At 43.2% G+C, this 22,842-nt stretch overlaps 1 long non-coding RNA gene across 1 annotated transcript; it reads right to left on the bottom strand.

The window, feature by feature from the left end:
* Positions 1-1,846: 1,846 nt before the first annotated feature.
* Positions 1,847-3,801, bottom strand: LOC146174446 (uncharacterized). The gene is made up of 2 exons (XR_014701750.1): positions 3,748-3,801; positions 1,847-2,054 (listed from the first exon to the last, which is right to left on the bottom strand). It is a non-coding gene; the product is annotated as an uncharacterized LOC146174446 (long non-coding RNA).
* Positions 3,802-22,842: the final 19,041 nt, after the last annotated feature.

The following is a 22,842-nucleotide window of genomic DNA, read 5'->3' as shown; positions in this document are numbered from 1 at the left end:
ACGTTTTCTACTAATGTAATATGCTGTTGGCTGAAGGCGTTACCTTACCAGGTAACTTCTGACCGCTAAGGCAAGGTTGGAGAGGGCAGTCTGTCAATCGAGCGACGTTAAGTGGGCTTTACTGATAATTGCATAGGTGCCTTGACAATCCCATGAGATTTAATAAAAGGCAGCTCTCTAATCTTCTATTTGTGCTTTGTATATCTCGAATTTTTCTTACAAGTCTTGGAAAAGTCTTATTACTTGCAACTAAGCGTTACACAATCAGAAGCTCACGTTGTATTGTTAAAATACGCGTGTGGTCATGATAGGAGAATCTGTGGGATCCATGAAGGAAAGAAGCCAACAGTCGGCGAGGCCAAGGAAAGCACTGAGAATTGTACTTTGTCTTTTTTATATTTTTAATTGATAATGACATAAATTAGTAATGTTAGGGGAAAGATAAAAAAACAAAGTAGAAGGAAAAACAATGCGCCGATGGTGGGAAACGAACCCACGACCTCCGAATATTGCGTCCGATGCTCTTCTAACTGAGCTACATCGGCCGCTGTCCCCCCTGCTACTTTCTTGGGTATTAATGTTGTCTGTATACGAACCTTGAGAGTGTTCCCAGCGCCATCCTCAAGTGTAGCGATGGACGTGGAACGCCCTGTGTTACCGCCAGCGACACGTAGAACGTGATCAAGAGCGAGGGCGAAAGCTGTGCTAGAACCCTCTAACGCTACCTACGGCTTTAAGACTGCCACAACCGAGACCCCCGTAAGCTACAAGCAGATAAATGAAGGGGAAATGAGGGTGCTCGGTATAATACATGAACGAAAGAAGCCAACAGTCGGCGAGGCCAAGGAAAGCATTGGGGATTGTACTTTGTCTTTTTTTAATTTTTACTTGATAATCATATGAATTAGTAATGTAATGTGTTTAGGGGAACACATTACATTACTAATTAATGTAATTATCAAGTAAAAATTAAAGAACAAAAGACAAAGTACAATCCCCAATGCTTTCTTTGTCCTCGCCGACTGTTGGCTTCTTTCCTTCATGTATTATAACGAGCACCCTCATTTCCCCTTCATCTCTGCGTGGGGTCCAGGCAGACGAATTCCCGGGCTGCGCTGTATGCGCTTGGCATGCGCAAGCTGCGTGTCTCAACCCACTCGGAAATCACAGGACGTACCCCAGGAACGGAAAGAGAAATTCCGTGCCATTCCCTTCCCAAGGAACACGCAACACAAGAGCAATCCATGAGGCGCCACGCAAGCCTCGACACTATAAGATGAACAGACTGCCCAAGGGCGAGGAACTCTTCATGTATGCAGGACGTCGCAGCGCCAGAACAGCAACACAGCAGCAGTCACTCGGCTAAGCCATATGTTGGAGCCAATGACTAAGCATTCAGTGACTCACCACTTCATCAAAGCATTGATCGCATTAGTAGGCAGCACACGGCGAATCTATACTCATTGTTATCGAGTTTGAACGACCTATAATATTTAAATGCGAAGCATGGGATCTCCACTCACCCGCTAGAAATCTTAGTCCAAGCCAGACAACATGTTCGCAATACTAGACATGAATCATGTTCACTGGAATGTATTATGTAAATATTTCGGCTTATAATACGCCCACTGATATGTTAGGCGTTAGAAAACCAGTCGCGGAAGAAAAAAAACATTGCAGGGCAAGAAGTGCGCTGAATGGATACTGTAAAAATCTATGCGCAGGTGTGGGTAGTCACAGCTCGCGTGCAGGACTGCCTGTTTGCAAATAAATTCCAGGCGTAACAACTTATAGCGAGTAGGAGAATAACGTTGTAACATCTGCCGCCGGCTTCTAGTTACTTAAGAATGTTTACCGAATAATTTTATTCAGCGGCTGTACACTCTATTACGGACTATTCCGCTTGGCAATCCTCTGTTTTTTGTGAACGCTGCTTCGTACGCTGGAGGAGGTGGGAGAACAGAATCAAGGCACATCCCGATGGTTGGATCACTCGTCTCCCGGAAACACTGACATCCCGGTGGGCAGCGGTGTTGTTGGAGACGTGGATCACACTGAGAAGACAGGAAACGACAAAACATTGTGCTTATTTGAAGGTCTTGCACACATAGTTTCTTTGGGAGCCGCTTGAGCGACTCGGGAAAACACACTGCAAAACACATGAAATGAAAAACGCATTTCGTCATATTTGAAAACACTGGCTTAAGATGCAAACTTATAAAACAAATATATTTGCTAAGTAATGGTTGTCAGAAGTGAGCTTTTTATAGCTGATGCAACATAAGGGAACAAACTACACTGTCCGATAATAAATTTATTGTGTTATGTTCTAACCTGATCTCTCCTGGAGCGATGGTATGAAAATTATATAGAGATAGGAATAACGCTGGCTGCTTGCCTAATGCATGTTTCCGTCTTTTTGTGATCATCGGCAAACGTGGATCAGTGTCCAAGCTGCTGTCTGCTCTGTGGCAGTCTTTACATGGTCTTAGGTTCTCGCATTTCAAGCCGATTAGTGGCCTGCTGAGATGCGGCCTGAGTTTTAAGTGGACTAAAGGGGATTAAACGAAACCAAAACGCCGCCCTGTGTTTACGTGCCATTGCATGTTCAGGATTGCCAGATAGGTGAAGTCAATCCTGGAGCCTTCGACTGGTCTTTCCTCACAGCCTCTGCGGTTTCTTGATGTTCTCTTTCAAACAAAAGCACTATAAGTTCTCCATAACAACGTAACTTCCAGCAATGTGGCTGGTTTGCCTGCGTCCAATATGACTATGGGGAATGTGGCCACAGTAGGGCTATTTCCGCCGCGCATACTTTTCTTCTGTGTGAATACATATGCACGTTTTTCATACCTAAGTGGGTGGCCCTGATATGAAACGGAAAACTGCATCACTGCATAGTTTCTTTTGGTTAAGTAAGCACATCGGCTGTGTGTTCTTTGTAACTAGAATCGCAGCTTTGTTTGAAAACCTTCCATTGACATTCATCGTCACACATTGTGGCGATGTCAACCATGGAACCTTATCATCCTAGGAGAGAAGTTTCGAAGTATTGTTAGAATTCTGCAGAAAATAAAAATGCCGTGAGGCGGCCAGTTTTAAAGGTAGGCGAAAATCAAAGCGCATGCATGCTGTGCGATTTTATGCACCTTTAAGAATTCCATGTGATCGATATTTTTGAAGCATCCACTACGGCCTCTCTCATAACCTGAGTTTATTTGGAATGGCAATCCCCATATATTAAACTAAAAGTTTTGGCTTTAAATCATGCAATGTCTAGTTTCTAGATTACACATAAATAATAAAGGCAAGTATTTAGAGAGCAATGACTGGATGAGTGGCGAAGTGTATTTAATCAAACCAGTACTCCAAAGGGGAGTTGCGGGGGGGTTTCGTGAGAGGGTAGACTTATAATTTTATGAATGTGATTATGATGGTCACGAATTATTTTAATTTTAGGCGCCCTTTAACTTTTATTTGGGTTTAAATCTCTAACTTCTACTCTGGCCTGTTCAAACGTTCATGTAAACATAAAGACGAGTATTATGGTGGACATTTCTAAAATGCTTGATTATAGGCTTCGCGCATCAGTCCCATAGAAAAACATTTAGAAGCAGTTTTTGTCATAAATATTTCATATCGCTAAGAACAAGGGCGGGAACATTTTACGTCCTCCCAACGGCTTCACTGTGGTAAAAGGCAACTGTACCACTTATAAGGAAGCGCCATAAAAACGTTTTGCCTTACGACTTTCAGGCACCGTAAATGATTTCTTGCGTGAACAGGCCAGCTTAATGCCCTACAGTAGAAACAGTGAAATGAGTAAATGCAAAAAGTAATAGTAACCTGAATTCCTTTTTAAACACACACAAAGCACGCACTCGCATTATATTGTATACCGAATACTTTGCAGAGGGAATAAATAAGCAGAACTCTGAAACCAGGCATGTGAAATGCAAGGTTTAGGGGCCACGTACATGAATACGGGCTACTATGGACACCGAAATTTAAAAATGTAAATACATCAAAGGAACCACGATTTATCCTTTACACTGGCAAAGTTCAGTAAATGTGCACACATTGCATTGCGCCTGGAAGGAAACACCCAATGCGTAGGCGACACCACATCCTTTCTTACTACTCGCGAATGCCACAGACAGTTCGATCGACAGCCATTGAACGCCGGTTTTGCAGAATGCATTCAAAATCTGTATATGAAGCAATGGCTCACACTCCTATCTGTGATGGTGTGGGAGTGTGAAAATGAAAGGTTTAGGAAAACGAATGTAGAAAAATTGATGTAATTTTGGAATGTTTGAAAAAAAAATCAAATTATGGCAAAGCAAAAAGACGGAAAGGCTCTAGAAGGGACAAAATCAGCTATAAACAGCGACATTCAAGGGTAAATAAAGATCACAACATAATATATAAAAGAACCACATTTGCTTCTTAAAGAAAAATAAATATATCTAAACCATTATCAACAACAGCAAAGCATAGCGGCAGTTGGCAGCCCTAACAACCTTTGCTGTATTGATTTGGGTAAACAGTGAATGGCATGACACTTCTAGGTTTCTAACTAGGGCTGTTGTCTTCAAGTGGTCCTCACGATTCGAGATTATATTGACTATTATTGGAATTGATTGCTGAGGGAAATATATTTCTCTATAAGAAAGACGTTTTGTAGCATAAGTTATTCCAGCGCTTCCACAAATTTATCATTCAACTCTGCTTAAATCAGTTATTCCACCCAAGTCACACTCCCCTGTTTGACTTGGGCACAGAGCTGTATCCAGCAGGCAGCGGAAGGGACGGGTCGAGACACGCTCCCATCTTTGACTGACTTGTTTCCGCAAAGCACTCGCATCCAACCGGGCATTTATTCTGCCTTGAGAATGGGTTGCACTGAGGAGATTGAAATAGAAAAATATGTAAACATGAATATTTACATCCAATTCAATATCTTGTTTATTTAAGCTGTTGAAGTGGCCAATACAATATAAGCGGGAGCAAGAAAAGGGAATAAAAAATCAATATTACTAATTGTACTCTTAATAGCATTCACGTAAGATGATCTACAGCATGGTTTTCCTTTATATGATCATGGGGTATCACTTTTAAATCATATATGAGGCCGAAATGGAAAAGCTATGTATTTTGCTTTTCATAATACTTAACCATGCAGAACTGTGAGCGCTATAACTGAATTTGAAAGGTATGAATTTTGAGGAAACTTTTCGCAATATTTTATGAATTTTACGACCAGTGTGCTTTTATATATAAATACAAATACAGGAATATCCGAGCAGAATCTGTGTTGTCCACAAGTTCTTAAAATTTAAATGTAACAAGGATTCAGGCAGCGTTATTACTCTTTAATAATCAGCCAAAATGTTTTCTTCTTATAAAGATTGGTATGTAATTTTGGCACTTCTGGTTAAGGCTATTACGGTAATGCATAACGGCAAACACTATTTTGAGCAACTAACTCTTGCAAATATTCGTGTATGCCTTTTGTTTCATCACCAAATCCGAAATTGTTAGCTGCATTGACGAGAATATATTAAGATTAGTGTCCCCATGAAAACAAATTAGAGACTTTTAGTATAGCGTATGGACGCTTTCGTACGATAAACGCTAGAAAATTATGGGACGCTATTCCGTGTGTGGCATCGGCGCTTTTAGTTGGCCGTACGAAAGCGCGAACGCAAACTACAGTGGCGACATCTAGGTTTAGAATAAGAAAACATATTCGGGCTTTTTTTTTACTCGCAAGCCAAACCTAGCCAAGTCGCACCGGAGCCAGTTTCTTTGCTGTGGCAGTTTTGTTGTACTCCCTAACGCTGGTATTCCTGCGCTGACGACTTTTACCTTCTATTGCCATCATGGTGCATAACGGCCTCCTTTCAGCCCCGTACTGCCAAGCATATTTTTACGGATACACGCGTGTAAGCAGTCAAGCCAAGACGATTCACTTCATGGCGTTGCCATACCAACAAAGCAACGCTACTCGTCAGGCTTAAGGACTGCGCTGCCGCGGTGCAAAATAAAAAATAGAGGTAAATATTCGCTAAATATTTGTGCTAAATGCTACACGAGCCAAAGCGAAAACCCCGTGTGCCATTTATAGGCGCCAGCGCGCACAAAAACGTGGTAACGAAGACAAATTCACTCTGAAGCGGGCGGCCTGGACGCCGCCATCTTGTCAACGCTGATCTCCCATCGTACGTGAGGGCTGCGTACGATAAACTCAAGTTTCAGCGTACGCTGGCCTATCGTACGAAAGAGTTCGGTCTCGGCTATCGTATAGCGCATGCGCAGTGCCTGTCACGATATTTTTGGCGTGCGCTATTCCTTTGCGTGTGTCTGTGTACGCTATACTAAAAGTCTCTATTATCTGGAGGGTCTAACGAAATTTATTGTGGTTGCCTTGTGTGGTTGTCTTGGATGCATTCGATGTGAATATCGCATGGTAAAAACCAGTTTTCAATGAGTGCAAGAATTCCACCGACCTGATCCTGCGACTATCTGTGCTGAACTCCCTAGGAAAGGAGTTATGGATCAATGAAAAGCCACATATGAGCTCCTGCCACACTAGGCGGGCTTATGGTTGACCGATGGCACATACCCATCGGCGCAATCCTTTGTGAGTCGGAGAGAGTCTGAGTACGGCCGCTCAATGGAGGCGCACTTGGTGCGGCCCGTCGCGTCGCGCCTCAATGGCTGGGGAAGCGCGTATTGGAAAAAGTTACAGTTTCCGCCGTCATTCTCCGCGGGGGCGCCACCACTCCAGGATAAAGCGCCGCCGGCACGCCGGGCACGGACGAGCAGACGACGCGGAAGGAGCGCGCTGGCTGGGTTGGCGCGTGTTATCGTTTTGACTACTCAGCATAACCGCGTGGTTCAATAGTTCTGCATGCGCGTCATCGATGCCTGTGTCAACAGCGTCCTAAGCGTATGCAGCACCATGGCAAGCAACTGCTGTGTGCCGCTGTGCACCACGAAAGCAAGAAAAGATCGGTTACCATGAGTTCCCGTGCGATTCACAACGTCGAGCTGCATGGCTGCAAAACATATTTCGGGAGAGCTAGGATGGAAAAGGAAGCCGGTGGGAGCCGAGTGACAAGTCACTGGTGTCCTCACTGCACTTCACAGATGACGATTACAGGAAGAACATAAAACTGAAGATCCTGCTTCCTTCAGCTGTCCCCTCCGTGTTCCCGAACTGCCCACATTACAAGTTAAGTTACTCACGCGGGCTCATGTTGAGCCAAACAATCTTGAAAAAATTAATATGCGCAGGTCAATAGCTTTATTTTCCCCACTTGTTATAGCTACACTTCATTTCCCCCTGGACAACCCCCCGTGTCATTCTGAAGCATGTGTGTTTCAAGCTGGCTGCGCCACGATCACTTTTATGACGATGATATCAAAATGGTATGCCTTGTCCAACATCGCATAAGTGAAGCCATGGAGACACCAAGAGAAGCCGCTCTGTTTGTCAGATGACGAGCGACTCTCTTGGTTTGAGTTGGACTTTGCCATATCGAAGACATTCAGGTCCAAGGAGGCACGTCGAAGCAAAGGCTAACCAAACAAACGTACGAAGTGACAATCATGACAACCAGATCCACAGTGGCGCAAATTAAGGACCTTCTTGATCACATCAAGTATCTTACAACAATGTCTTCTGTGTGCCTTACTAGTGCATTGCATTTACCCGAATCTTATTTTCAGCTTCCGATACGCCCTAAAGCAGGCTCTGAAAGCGGGTCTATAGTATCGCCTTTTAGCAGCCTAAGGCAAATCAAAGGCGGGAACGACAAAGTTGACGCAAGGGCTGCAGTGTTCACCTAGGAGAAAATACTGAAGGTACCACTAGCAAAAAAAAAAAGAATATATCGACTGAGATTATACACATTTTTCCATGCTTCGTGCAGGTTGGCATCTTGCAAGCATCAGTCTGCAAATGCATCTATCAACAATAGGCAGCTATAAAACTTGGCATTCGTGATTATGAAAGTACCTTGTCAACTGCCATATCACGTCTGCTGCGAGGGAGTTTTCGAGTCAGTTTGGATTCATTCATGTGTGGTGTGAACCAGCAGCTGACATAGAGTTAGCATCGAATGCATTCTTGGCTAGTTATCTTGCACGTCCATTTGAAGAAAAATTATACGAATAGTTTTACAGAATCTCGTGAAACATTTTTATTTATTCTGTTTTCAGTGCCTGCCCGTGTTTTCATTATTTATATATTACCAAAGTTTAAAAACTTCTAGTGCTTACTTTAGAGTGTCAATAATTTTATTTTATTAGCCCCCATCCATTTATTAACTTTGTGCCTTGTAATTCCTGCAAAACCCTCGACTTATCGAAATTCTTGATGATGGACGCCTAAGGTATCTGAAAATCACCATGCACCTTTGTTAGCAAGGTGATGAAGTGACCGCAGGTCATAAGAAGCAGCAAGCTATGCCACATGTTAGTTCCATCCATTCTTCCCTATTTTGCGCTATTTCCCAGTCGGAAAATCCTACAGAAAATTTTCTGATGTTACGACAGAATTTCTGTGCGGTTTTTGACGGGAAACCTGTTGTGACAACAGAACATTCTGTAGTAACATCAGAAATATCTGTAGTTACGACAGAAAAGTACTACAGAACTACAGACAACAGAAATATACTACAGAAAAACTACAGAACTACAGAAAAGTACTACAGAACTACAGAAAAATTTGATGGTTACGACAGAACTACAGGATATTTTGTCGTATTTTTGACACAGTTCTGTAGTTTTTTTCGACTGGGTTCCGGCGTTGATTTGCGTAAGAGAAGACCGCAGTCACACTAAGGACCTAACCAAACTAATGCGACCACTGCTGACCAACTGGACAGGCAACATCAATTAGACAGTGGAAAAAATCACGCTTGCACGTAAACCTTTTTAGAGAAAAGTTCTTCGCTTGTAAAATAAGCTTGCGTGTCTTCTGTGCATCACGCGGCTTCATAATATCAGACGAGAAAAAAATTACCTGACCCTGCGGGCGTGTCGTTGAACTGGCTGTCTTGTGTTGTTTCTTTTGCAACAGTTTGTGTTAGCTGGTATGTTTAGGTGGTGGTACCCACTTGAATATTATTTCGAGTGAAAAGGGAGGAACAGGCTGAACAATAATAATGTTGAACGCTACGTCCTGAATTGTAAGTTTCCAGAAAAGTGCACGCTGAATAAATGGCCCCAGACCATGTCCCGATTTCATGATTGCAATATCTAATACGTTATTACAGTGGTTGAAACGCAACTAAATGGGTACGCACTCAGCGAAGCACACGACTGCCTAGTTCTCGTTGTAAACGGAAGACCACGAATGACTTGGAAAACACCCCTCCGCGAACACCTTTTTTAGTGCCACTTTGAACCCATTCGAGAAGAAACAAGCAGTCGATTCCTTTCGCATGCGCCTTCTCGCACATCTTCGGGATTGAGTCTGTTTTTGAGATGAAATCTCCAATTTCAGCAGGCCCTCTTACGAATCATGAATACCTTCTTCAGCAAACGGAAGAACCGGAAATGAACATGGAAAAGTCCTAACGGAGAGACTAAAAATGAAATCGACTTCATAACGTGTTCAACCCTCGCCATTGTGCAGGATGTAGAGGTAATCGGGAAAGTGCGATGCAGTGACCACAGGATGGTGAGGTCCCGAATTAGCCTAAATCTGAAGAAGGAACGCGATAGATTAGTAAGAAAGAAACCCATCAACGAATTAGCGGTGAGGGGGAGGGCAGAAGAGTTCAGGATCTCGCTACAGAATAGGTATTCAGCTCTAACTGAGGATGGCGACATTACCCTAGAGGCAAGGAACAATAATTTCAGAAATATCATTACTGAGTGCGCGGTAGAGATAGGCGGTAGGATAGTTAGAGAGGATACCGTTAAGCTGTCTAAGGAGACGAACGATTTGATTAAGAAACGCCAGAGTATGAAGGCTTCCAATCCAACAGACCATATCGAATTGGCCGAGATATCAAAGCTAATCAATAAGCGCAAGGTGGCCGATATAAGGAAGTATAACATGGACAAAATTGAGCATGCTGTAAAAAAACGGGGGAAGTCTTAAAGCGGTAAAGAAGAAATTGGGCATAGGCAAAAACCAGATGTATGCGATAAGGGACAAGGCGGGCAACGTCATCACTAATACGGACAAGATACAAAGTAGTCAGGACCGTAATGAGATTGGCGGTAGGGAAAAACAGTCAGACGTTCCACCAGTGACGAAGGACGAGGTCAAGAAAGCGCTAGAAACTATGAAAAGGGGGAAATCAGCTGGAGAGGATCAGATAACTACAGATTTGTTGAAGGACGGGGGGGATATCGCGCTAGAAAAACTGGCCACCCTGTATACGCAGTGCCTGGTGTCATCGACGGTACCGGAACCATGGAAGAACGCAAACATTATCCTCATTCACAAGAAAGGGGACTCTAAGGACCTTAAAACTTACAGACCAATCAGCTTACTGTCTGTTACGTATAAGGTATTTACTAAGGTAATCACTAATAGAATCAGGACAACCTTAGACTGCAATCAAGCAAAGGATCAAGCAGGGTTTCGGAAACGGTACTCTACTATCGATCATATCCATACCATCAATCAGGTGATAGAAAAATGCTTGGAATATAACCAGCCCTTATACATAGCATTCATTGATTACGAAAAAGCATTTGACTCAGTTGAAACCTCGGCGGTGATGCAGGCATTGCAAAATCAGGGGGTAGACGAGCCGTATGTGAAAGTGCTGGAAGATATATATAGTGGCTGCACAGCAACCATAGTTCTGCATAAAGAAAGTAACAAAATTCCCATAAAGAAAGGTGTTAGGCAAGGAGACACAATCTCCCCAGTACTATTCACAGCTTGTTTAGAGGAAGTATTCAGAGACTTGGAATGGGAGCAGTTAGGGATAAGGGTAGATGGAGAATACCTCAGTAATCTGCGATTTGCTGATGACATTGCCTTACTAAGCAACTAGGGGGATGAACTGCAAATAATGATTGATGACCTAGACAGAAAAAGTAGAAAGGTAGACTTGAAAATCAATATGCAGAAGACTAAGGTAATGTTCAACAGCCTCGGGAAGGAACAGCAGTTTACATTAGGTAGCGAAATGCTGGAAGTAGTAGGCGAATATGTCTACTTAGGACAGGTAGTAACCGCAGATCCGGACCATGAAAGGGAAATAACAAGAAGAATAAGAATGGGATGGAGCGTATTTGGCAAGCACTCTCAGATTATGACTAGCAGCTTACCGGTATCACTCAAGAGGAAAGTATACAACAGTTGCATCTTGCCTGTACTCACCTATGGGGCTGAAACGTGGAGGCTAACCAAGAGAGTTCTACTCAAGTTGAGGACAACCCAGAGGGCTATGGAACGAAAAATGGTAGGGGTAACATTAAGAGATAGAAAGCGTGCAGAGTGGGTCAGAGAAATAACTCAAGTTATCGACATTCTAGTAGAAATTAAGAAGAAGAAATGGACATGGGAAGGACATGTAGTGCGAAGAGAGGATAACCGATGGTCGCTGAGGGTAACAAACTGGATTCGAAGGGAAGGAAAGCGTAGCAGGGGGCGGCAGAAAGTTAGGTGGGCGGATGAGATTAAGAAGATCGCAGGGGTCAAGAGGATGCAGCTAGCACATAACCGGGATAAGTGGAGAAATATGGGAGAGGCTTTCACCCTGCAGTGGGTATAATCAGGCTGGTGATGATGATGATGATGATGATGTTATCTCGAGAAAGTCGAAGCTCGGTTGCTCCACGGCGGCATAAGGTTCACCGCTTGGGTTACACGACGTAGCATAGGAAAGAAGCGGTCCCTTAAGGTGTGGTGCATCTCCCCACTGGGCTTGCGCTGCGATTAGGAATTTTTTGTCCCTTTCGTTGATACCCTTGAGCGTAAACTTGCTGGCCGCACTGCATACGGAGCCGAAGTAGTCGTCGCAGGGCTTCGCTTCTCGGGCACGCCTGGTCGCATCCGCCAAAGCGTCGCATGCCTTGCTTCTACAGTAATAGGCGTTTTTGAATTCTGATATGGACTTGACGTAGAACACAGTTGGCAGGCAGCTGTCCTTGAGGCAACCGGCACCACCGTTCGAGACGCGTGGCTGTCCGAGCTGCGCTGTCTTGCCTCTGCTCTGATGACTTGCCTCTATCACCTTATCAATAGCAAACTTGCACATAGCATCACATAATGTGTGAAACGCCGCTTATAATCCTAAATTGAGCAAGCGCCGACCACGCAGACGCCGAAACGGTGGCCGCTGCGCGCAGCTCTCCGCCCGGACTCGAATGGATGGATGGAATATAGGAGCGTCCCTTTTGAAACGGGGTGGTAGCAGTAGCTGCCATGCTCATTTTTCTCCCTATATCTTAATTATTGATTCAGAATGGTTAACTAAACCATCATTCTATTTATTAAATTTTGTTCCTACATTACTAACATTATGTCACTTCTCTGCTTTTAAGCCGCCAATCGTCCAGTCGTTTTTTGCTATTTTCCACCGCCGGTTTATTCACCTGGCCACTGTTATCTCTAAACCGCAGCGCTTCAGGAACAGTGATTGCGCCTGCACCAACTTCCGGATGGATACCATTACATTCGAGTATAATATGATCAATTGTTTCAGTGGAGTTTCCACATCCAGCACATGCGTCATCTCCATTGTTAAATTTCTTTTTGTAGCTGCGTGTTCTAAGGCACCCTGATCTAGCTTCAAAACGTAGGGCACTGCCTCTTGAGTTATCAAACAAATCTTCCTTCCTGATCTGCATTTTCCACTTTCGGTATAATTTCACACTCTGTTTCTTTTCCATCGAATTTATGCAATTTTTACCTTCTGTGTTTTTCACCTGTTGCTTAATGCTCTTTATTTCTCCGTCCTTATTATTAGCATACTTACTGGTTAGTTTCTTAGTTCTTTTACTCTATTGTGAGTCAACGCTTTTTAGGTACAGGTATTTAAATACTTTAGCTGCCCATCTGTAACTGTCCAATTTCCTCAGGCGTTCCTGATATAATATTTTACTCTGAGCTTCCCGTACTTCGAAAGATGCCCAGCCCATACCTCTCTGTACCGCCTCGTTTGTAGTTTTGCCGTGGGGACCTAGTGCTAATCGTCCAACGGATCTCTGATTTGTTTCTAATGTCGACTGTACCTCTGATTTTAGGCACAAAACCGCATTTCCGAAAGTAAGTCCGGGCACCATAATTCCTTTCCAAATACCTCTCAAAACCTCATACCTATTGTATCCCCAAAATGCCTTATGCTTCATAATCTCGGCATTCCTTCGCCCTTTGGCCTTAAGTGATTGCTCATGCTTTCCAATGTACGCCAATCATTCGTTCAGCCATACCCCCAGATATTTATATTCTGCTACTCTAGGTATTTCAAGGCCTTGTATTTTAAGACCCTGATCAGTTGAGCCGTTGAAAATCATCAGACCCGACTTAACTCCTCTGAAACTGAAGCCTAGAGCATCCCCTTCGTCTCCGCAGTACTTAACTAGAGTTTTCAATTCTTCCAGGCTCGTAGCTACCAGCACAATATCGTCTGCATACATCAAACCGGGGAGGCGCTGCTCTACCGTCTTTCCACCTAATCTATATGACAGGTTAAAACCTAGGTTATTGTCTTGTATCCTCCGTTCCAGGTTTATCATATAAAGCATGAACAGCACCGGTGATAGAGGACAGCCTTGTCTTAATCCTTTGCATACTTTGACATCCTCCGTACTTCTTATCCCTTCTCACGTAATTTCTACTTTGTTATCCAGGTATATTTCCTGTAGGCACTATTATCTCATAACCGATACCTTTTTCTTTTAATATGTTCCACAGGAGTTCCCTGCTTACGTTGTCGTATACGCCCCGTTTATGTCCAGGAAGGCCAAATACAAAGGTCTATTTTCCACTCCATATATTTCGATGCATTAGGTAAGCATGAACAGGCTATCATCTAAGCGCCTACCATTTCTAAAGCCGTTCTGAAGTTCTCCGAGCATCTTGTTACTTTCAACCCATGCTTGCACCTTTATTTCACCACCTGCATGGCTAACCTGTACATAACAGATGTTATGGTAATCGGCCTGTAGGATTTTATGTGCATCCTGTCTCCTTTCCCTTTATAAATCAAATTCATTTTATTCTGCCGCCAGCTGTCCGGAATTTGCGTATTCGTTTTGACTGTTTCCAGAGCTTTTAACAACGTTTCCTTTCTTTTTAGACCGAGTTCATTAATCAGCTTGATCGGAATTTCATCTATTCCTGTAGATGTGGTTTTAGGGATATTTTTTTCTGCCTATTTCCAGTTTAGATTGGTCAGTTCTAAGCTGCTTTGTATTCTGCTACTTTGTGCTGCTTCCTGATTTGCGGAGATTACCCTATCGTCGCTATAAAATGACTCGGCTATAACTGATGTAATGTAGTTCACTGCATTATGTCCCTTTAAACAATTTCCCTCATCTTGAATCCGGTCCTGCTTTCTTCGATTCTTCTTCCCTGGGCAGCTTATATGGTTCCAGAATTTTTCTTGCTAAGCCTCTAGAGGCATCGTCAGCCAACCAGCGATCGGTGGACTGTCTTATTTTACTTTGAACGAGGGCCTGCACTTGAAGTTTCTTTTGTCGATATGATTCCCATTTTTGGTCGATTTCCTCCTGAGATAGCTGTGCTTTCTTTGCCATTCGGTGTTCCCTTGAAGCAGCCCGTCGTTGTTCAATAGCTTCCCTGATTTCCTTATTCCACCAGCTCCGTGGCTTCCTCTTTCCATTCCAGTGGTTTGCTACTTTAGCCTCCTGAATTTTCCTCCTTATGAGTAGTTCTACCTGCTAATAATCCCAGTCTTCTATGGGGCTTTTCTCTATTGCTTCCTCTATGTCTGCTGCTATCTGCGCTATTTGATTGTCGTTTAATTTTGCGTTTACGTTTTGTCTAAGTTCCATTTCTCTTTTCATGAAGGGCCCCATCTGCAGAATAATACGTTTATGATCCCTTCCCACACTACACTCCCCTTCTTCGTCTATTTCCATTTTTGTGACCTTGCTATAAATTTCATGCGACATTAGACAATAGTCAATGGTCGTCTGACTGTTGCGGAATTCCCACGTGATTTGGCCTTCACATTTTGTTTCTCTATTTACTATAACTAGGTCGTGTCGCTCACAGAAATCTAGCATTAGCTTGCCGTTACAATCCGTGTATCCATCCAGATCGTCGATGTGGCCGTTCAGGTCCCTCAGTAGAATAATATTGGCCCCGTTTCCAAACTGGCTTATATCGTCACTTAGACATTCAACAAGATCCCTGTTTTCTTGCCTGCATTGATGACCTGTTCCTAAATAAACTACCCCTAGCCTTGTCCTTATGCCGCCCATAATTCCTGAAACCCAGATATGTTCTTTACAAGATGATTTAATTCTTTGCCAATTTGTTCCCTGGTGTATCAACATACCTACCCCTCCACCCTTCTTTTCCGTTCTCGTTCTGTTCACCCTTCCCAGACGTAGCCTTCTGTAAACGGCGGATCTTATAGATCCCTGAGATGAGTCTCGCAAAGAGCGTACACACCTATTTTGTCATCCTTCAACTGCTGTTCTATCTCTAGCCATTTCGCTCTTTTTCTACCTCCTTGCATGTTTATGTAGCTGATCCTAGTGTTAAATTTCTTTTTGTACTTTCCTTTCTCGACCTACTCTTTGCCATTTTTGGGGGCTAAGCCTCCATTATTACACTTTCTTCTCCTTCACTTCTAACTACCTCTGTGCACGGAGTCCTCGCGGACCCCCTAAAAAAGCTACAGCCCTGCCTGCCAGGTGCCAGCCGATCTCTGCTCCCACCCTTCTGTTAAAATGAATGCCATCTCGCTGAGAAGCCCTACCAAAACCTGCTTTATCTACCTCCCTGTTTACCTCCACCACTTCTAAACGCTTCTCTAGGCTTAACTTTTTTATGTCCTGATTAACTGTCACCACGTCCTTTTTATTTTTCCGTTCAATTCTAGCGCCTGTGGTACTGTGAATACAACTATCTGCGTCTGCTGTGTTATCTCCCTGATCTCGTCAACTAACTTAGCTAAACTTTCCACCACTCCTGCAGCGTCACCATTTAGGACATCGTTTAGCCCCGCGGCTACTATTACCATACGGCGCTCTCCGGAATTCTCCAACAGCCTATTTTTACTCTCTTGTAGCACTGCCCTCATTGTTCTCCCAGGGTAGGCTTCAACCAACACTCTCTTATCACCCCTTACACGTTCCAAGATATCTCGCTTGCACCTGTTCGTGTTAGAATCTCCGGCGATAAGCACCTGGGCCTTCTCTCTCCCTCTCCCAACTGTTGGCTCCTGCTTTCGGTTATCTGTGTCCTTGTCTATGGAATTTTCATTCTTCCTTACTTCATTTTTTTCTGGCGTCTTTGCTGCTTCTAAATAACTCTGACGGTTCGGATCCGCCCGACCTACTTTGCTTATGCCTTCCATGTCAGTGCTGGCCCCAGCCACGTGGCCCGCATTGAAATGTTCGTCTTCGTTAGTTCCAAGGATAAAGTCGGCCCCTTTTTTTTTTCAATTTGAGTAAGCTGCCCAAGCAGTTTCTGATTTTCCGCTCTTAACAAACGTACTTATTTTCTAAATCATCCACACGAGACACTAAACTGCCCCTTTCTTGATCAAATCTATCTAGACGCGCACTCAGTACGCAACACCGACACAAAAAGTCGCTGCCTTCCGCTTCACCTACAGAGTCAAAACGCGTTTCCTTGAAATTAACCTGCGCCTCACACTGAGGACACTTTACCTTCTTTTGATTGCCATCTTAGCGCTCATCGACTGAACTATATCTATTACGAATTCTCAGAATATACAAATTGCCAAAAGAAGACACAAGAAACGACTAGCAAACACGCGTTAAAAACCAATTCTGCGAATGCCAATAGCCTAGAAAAAAAATATTTATCTAAACAAGATAGCTAAATAATGAACGCCAAGAAAAACTAGCTGCCGGCACGAAAAACCAGGCCGCTAGGACCAAGAGCTAAAATCTATTCTTTAGGCTGCACCTAACCTAACTAGCTGAAAACAAAATAATGTTAATAAAAGAAAGAACTCATCTCTCATCTATTATACGCTTCGGAAGCTTCCGCTGGCGCCAGTCCTTCCTTTTCCGGTAGCCACGTGCAATCGGAGGAACGATGGAACCCGCTTCCGCACCACACGGCTGTCAACAGTCAACTGGACTCGTCCCGGAGCGGTGGCGCCGCAGCTTTGGCGATGAGAACTAGGCGCAATTTGGCTCTCTTGGGCGACGCGACGGGCCGCACCCAAGTGCGCCTCCATTGAGTGGCCGTGGTCTGAGTATGTCACAGGGTAGGCGACAATGTCGAAAGCTGATTTATCATGAGAGCACGTCCTTGAACCCCGTGACAGGATTGAGGTGAGGAGACCTGCTGCTGGAGGCAGTTGCTATTGCCTGAAGACACGCGCGAGTACTTGTTGGTTACCAGTGCGTGCTAATTGCCAAACTTTGCGACAGTTCCGATTATTGAGTGCTTTGTGATATGCGTACATCTAGATGCCACAGGACCAGGTAAATGCACCAGGGGCCATTGAATGTCTAATCATTTTCAGCTTTCTTTTCTGGGTGCTGAATTGAGGCCGGAGTGTATTTCATGACGAGGCCTCAGTACCTTAGGCAGTGTGTAGGTGCGCTGGCAGTCCACTATTGCAGAAGGTTCAGATCACCTTATCGAGCTGGGAGCACTCGGAGATGATTTAATCCACAACTTCCAACGAATGCTAACAATTGAATTGAGCAAAACAGCCGACAACAAGTACGTCGGGCTCCAAACATGAACTAGCAGCGTTCATATTGCTTCTAATCCTTTAGTAATTATGGCGTCAATTCTCCACATTTTTCATAAATAAATTTTTTATATATGGCTATTAAAAGAAAAGAAATGTGAAGAAGAGCTTTCCATGTATGTCATAATATTAACCGGCTGTTTACTGCAGAGGACGGAAAACTTAATTTATAATTGATGCTTCAGGCGCTCCCATATTCAAATTATTGTAAACAGATCAAAAGCGTAGCTTTTTCGGCTTGTTGGTGCTTGAACATAGCGATAGTGTAGCGGAAAACAGACAAGACACACGAGAAGACCGAACAACGCGAGCGCTACTTCCAACAAAATTTTATTACACACATGCAGTGCATTTATGCGCCAAAGACAAGATACCACATGTGCTAACAGTATCATTGTCAGAGAAAAGACATTTTCTTGTCACATAAACAAATCGATGGAGTGCTAACACATGTCTCTCCGGTAGCATTTGGCTTCCGTATAATGTATAATAAATGTATAAATGTAGCTTTGGCGAATAAATGTGGTATGTGTGTAATACAGTTTTGTTGGAAGTAGCGCTCGTGTTGTTCGGTCTTCTCGTTTGTCCTGTCTGTTTTGCGCTACAATATCGCTATGTAAAAAATAGGCTTTATGCAGAACTTAGACATACAAAATTTAAATGCGGTTTCAGAAATGGCTGTTTCAATTTTGAAAACGGTGAAGATATATTTCCTGGGTAGCTCAATAAAATGTAACCGCCCGGCATATTGCTTGGAAAACTCTTGCGTTTTAGGGTCAACCTCACAGTGTAAAATTAAAACCATTCTCACTATATTACAGGTGAGATGGCATTCCATTCCATATGCCTTCAAAGATGCCAGAATAGCTGTGAATTAAGTAATGTTGGCAAAAGCGAATTAGCAACACCGGAGGCAAGAATAACAGAGTGCGATACTCAATGAATGGAAGTAGTGAGCAATCTTGTCTTTTTGAACTGCAAAAAACATTCACGCAATGTCTTCTCTGGGGAGCGCCAAATTCCGAATCGTACAATCAAACAGCAAGGATGTTCTTAAGAAGGGTAAATGACACACTCGGAGGGTACCTCGTTTGGTAGCTCTTCAAAGATCACTGCAGATCAGCATGAGGGCAACATTAACCCTTCCTTGAAGCTGACCAAAAGCGATTGCAAGCCTGATCCCATCATTTTTTGGTTTTTGCAGTTTAACGTTCCAACCGACATCAGCTGTAACGAACGCGGGAGAGGTTGGATAGCGAAATTTGAGCCCCTTAAGAGGGGATCTCTTGTTACAAAAGGTGCAAAGTTTCTCATGTTTTTTATAACCAATGTTTCTTATTAGTGTCATAAATTCTTCCCCGAAAATAGCATCTATTAAACCTCATAAAAATTCAGACACGCACTGTGAAATCTGAACACTGAAGACGTGAAGGGTGAATATGAGGCGAACCCTTAAGCTCTGGGGTTGTAAGTATGACACGAGAGTGTTAGTGGCTACCATCACTAGGTTCGGCTTTCCGCACTTCCTTAAACCCTTAAAAACAAAAATCTTTATTGTGTGCCTCTATAAGCGCTACGTTTAGGCGTCCGCTAATCGACTGTGTGCTATAGCCATCCTCGGAGGCCGCGTAGTCAGCGTAAAAGGCAGGCTGCCTGCCATGGCTAGTAGTTGATGTGTGAAGCAGCATCAGAAAGTGGAGCAGGCGGGGACGTACTGATGTATAAATGCTCAGTCCGCGTTTAAGGAGAGGTCGAAAAATTGGAGGTTAAGGTTGCTTACTACCTTGGGAAATTGGGATAGAGAAAGATTGTTTTAGCCAAGCTTTACGAAAATACATTTTTAGCTTAACGGCGGTGTGTCTCTCTCGGGTCTAAGAATTTAGGGAACGGATTCAGTCCAATACTCCCATCTGTATGACGGCGCTTGAGTTGGAAACGCCCGCAAGTGCTGCTCTGTCTTGCTGTCTCGTAAAATCAAATACACATGGAGCACCACAAGCTCGCTGATATACGCTGCCATCTGCTGCCTGCCAAAGCCATTCTAGCGATCTTTCAATCACAACTCTGGAGCTGGCAATGGCGATGGTAGGTTTTGTTAAGAGCAGATCTCTATTAACGCAATCGCATTAAAATTAGAGGAAATTTAAATTTATTAAGCGTTGAGGGGTACGACCACATGAACATTCTGTGCTTTAGTCGTCGACAAACTACATCTTGAGGACATCCGTCAGTGCTAGCTATTTTCTCTTGTGTGGACTGCCTCCTAAGGCAGACATACAAAAAGCTGATTCAAGCCCCATTCCTCCTTTTGTATACAGTTTTCTGCAAATGCCCTCTAGTAAGGCAGCGCGCTGTGAACTGCCGTTCACACTCCAGCTCTTTTCGTCCCGTCATGTGATGAGGAAACCTTACAACACCAAAATATGTCACACTACATTGCCTTATGACGCTAAGCTGCCAGGCGGCCTGTCATGTTTGTCCATTGTCCATGCCAACAGCCTCCTTCCAGCGCAGCAGCTAGCTCACCCAGGTCCTGCACGCTCACTACATCATCATCCCCGCTGTCTATTCAGCACTGAAATAATTTATGTCAGCATGTAATATCACCCCTTATGACCAAGTAATAAATTATTGAGTGCCTGCGCTGGTCACTTCTCGAAAGCAGAACGTTTTTTCAAAGAGGACGCTGATATTTTATCACAAAAAAACTAAATGAAGCATTTTACGCTGGGTCTTCATACTGTTGCATATATGAGGATTACTTTCTAGAACTGTGCAGTTACATTCATCACTCCGCCTACACCGTTTTCTTGAAAAGCTACGATGTGATATAACGTATGTCTAAACTGTTAGTCGATTACTTTCCACAAGTACATTCAATACAGCGGAAAGTGGGCAAATTTTTTCCCGTGTGTCTTAGGGCATCAAAGGCAACCTCTAGAAGGAAATATATATGTAGTGTAAAGCTGTCTCTAGAGCAGTTTGCACCATTTTAAAATGATATGGGTGTAAATATCCATCTTACGACTTTTAGGCAACGCCAATGGTTCCTTGCCCTAATCGGCGCATTTCCAGCCCTGTAAGGGAAGAGACCAACATTTTTATAGCTTGCTGCTCTTATGGGCATAAGGGCAGCCCTTATGAATTATGAGAGAAAAACTGGGAAATATGATGATCATGAGTAGGTGATATCTATTGCAGCCTAGTGAACAAGAACCATGTGTGAAATCAAGATAAAGAATAACTTCTATTACAAAATTTTCGTCCTGTAGTGGCACACAGAAAACAATTGAAATTATATGAAGCACATCATTTGAGACGGCAGATTGCGAATTTACAGCTTAACCACGAGATAAATGTAATGATCATCAGCAGGTGATCTCTATTGCAGCCCAGTGAACAAAAACCATGCGGGAAATCAAGATAAAGAACAGCGGTGAAAACTTCTATCACAAAAGTTTCGTCCTGTAGTGGTACACAGAAAAATATTGAAATATTATGAAGCACATGATTTGAGGCGGCAGGTATATTGCAAATTTACAGGAGATGAGAACTAAAAACTTTAAAGTTACTGTAGGTAATCAGAAGTGTGACTTCATGGAACCGAAGGCCAAATAAAACCCGGGGCGAAGTTCAGAAGTGCCGCATTGTTGACCCCGAAAATTTTTGTCGTACCGTACCAATCGGTCGGTAGCCAGATTCTACAGACCCTTCCTCAAATATTTAGTTAGCCGCAGCCACCACCTAATTACAATATAATACAAGCATTCCTTCAATCTTCGCTAAATCAAAGCATGCAACCATTTTGAAACGCCATCTTAATGCTCTGTCAATACTGTAAATAGATTCATTCTAGAAAAATGTAATGGCAGCGGTTGGGCTAAGTTATTAAAAAAATATATGATTCACCAGAGAGCATCCATGAATATCGTCATCAAATGTTGTTTGCTGAGGTAGTCTCAAATAGCCTGATGTAGTTTCAAAATAGACTCCAGAAAACCCCCGGAAACAAGAACTTCAGCAAAGTGGGACGGATCGGAACAGAATGTCATCAAAAACGATACGACGTTGTTATTAATGCTCATAATCCCATCTTGGAGTGCAAACCTTTGAGGCAAACGATGCCTAGAAAAGCCTACGGGGGCAGTCTACAATATAATCGCGTGTCTCTAAATTGGCGTCTGATAAATTTTCTCGGCGAATTGGATAGCACTGTTTTTTTTCACACATTATTTTAGGAAAAAGAGGGCAAGGTTAGTCGACAAAGACCATTTCGCAGCATTTTTTAACAAACAAATACGGTCTATGCTTGGAGATACCCGCGAAATCTAACGATAAATTTAAATGCTCTATCAAATGCAGATGTCAAAGTGCTGATTTTGGAATAACGCCTTAAAATGAACCTGCGTAATACCTCACGTATATTTTGAGCGATACCAACTGCTTGCCGGCGATGGCACTCAGTATAGCAAGAAGTGGTGTAGCAGCAGGCAGCATTGCTAGACGTCATTTACTGCGTATATATAAGCAATTTGAAGTGTCCTTTAAGGTCATCGAGTATGGTTGTGCATAAAGTATACCAAACCAATATTACTGAAATTACAGGAGGCAACTAACATAAATTATTGATGCCCAGCATATGATGTTTCCATAATGAGTCTAAAAACTTATTATAGGCAGATGTTACATCTATAGCCCTGCTCATGAACTATTTTCGTAGGGCCTCCTATCACACAACTTGACTTAGGAAATGTTGAGAATTTTAATATATTCCAGCTTTGAATTTCTTGCAATGTAGCGGAACAGTAACGTCGCGAGTAAAAGATACTAGCGCACATCGCAGATCTCCAGATCACCGAAATCATAACGCGTGTCGCTGCGTTTTACGAAGAAGCTGATAACCAGAGTAACGGGCAGTTCGCATTCC

The sequence above is a fragment of the Amblyomma maculatum genome, chromosome 11 (assembly GCF_055883805.1).
Source record: "Amblyomma maculatum isolate TAMU_Amacu chromosome 11, ASM5588380v1, whole genome shotgun sequence".
NCBI classification, from domain to species: domain Eukaryota; kingdom Metazoa; phylum Arthropoda; class Arachnida; order Ixodida; family Ixodidae; genus Amblyomma; species Amblyomma maculatum.
This window is presented reverse-complemented; position numbering and strand designations above follow the sequence as displayed.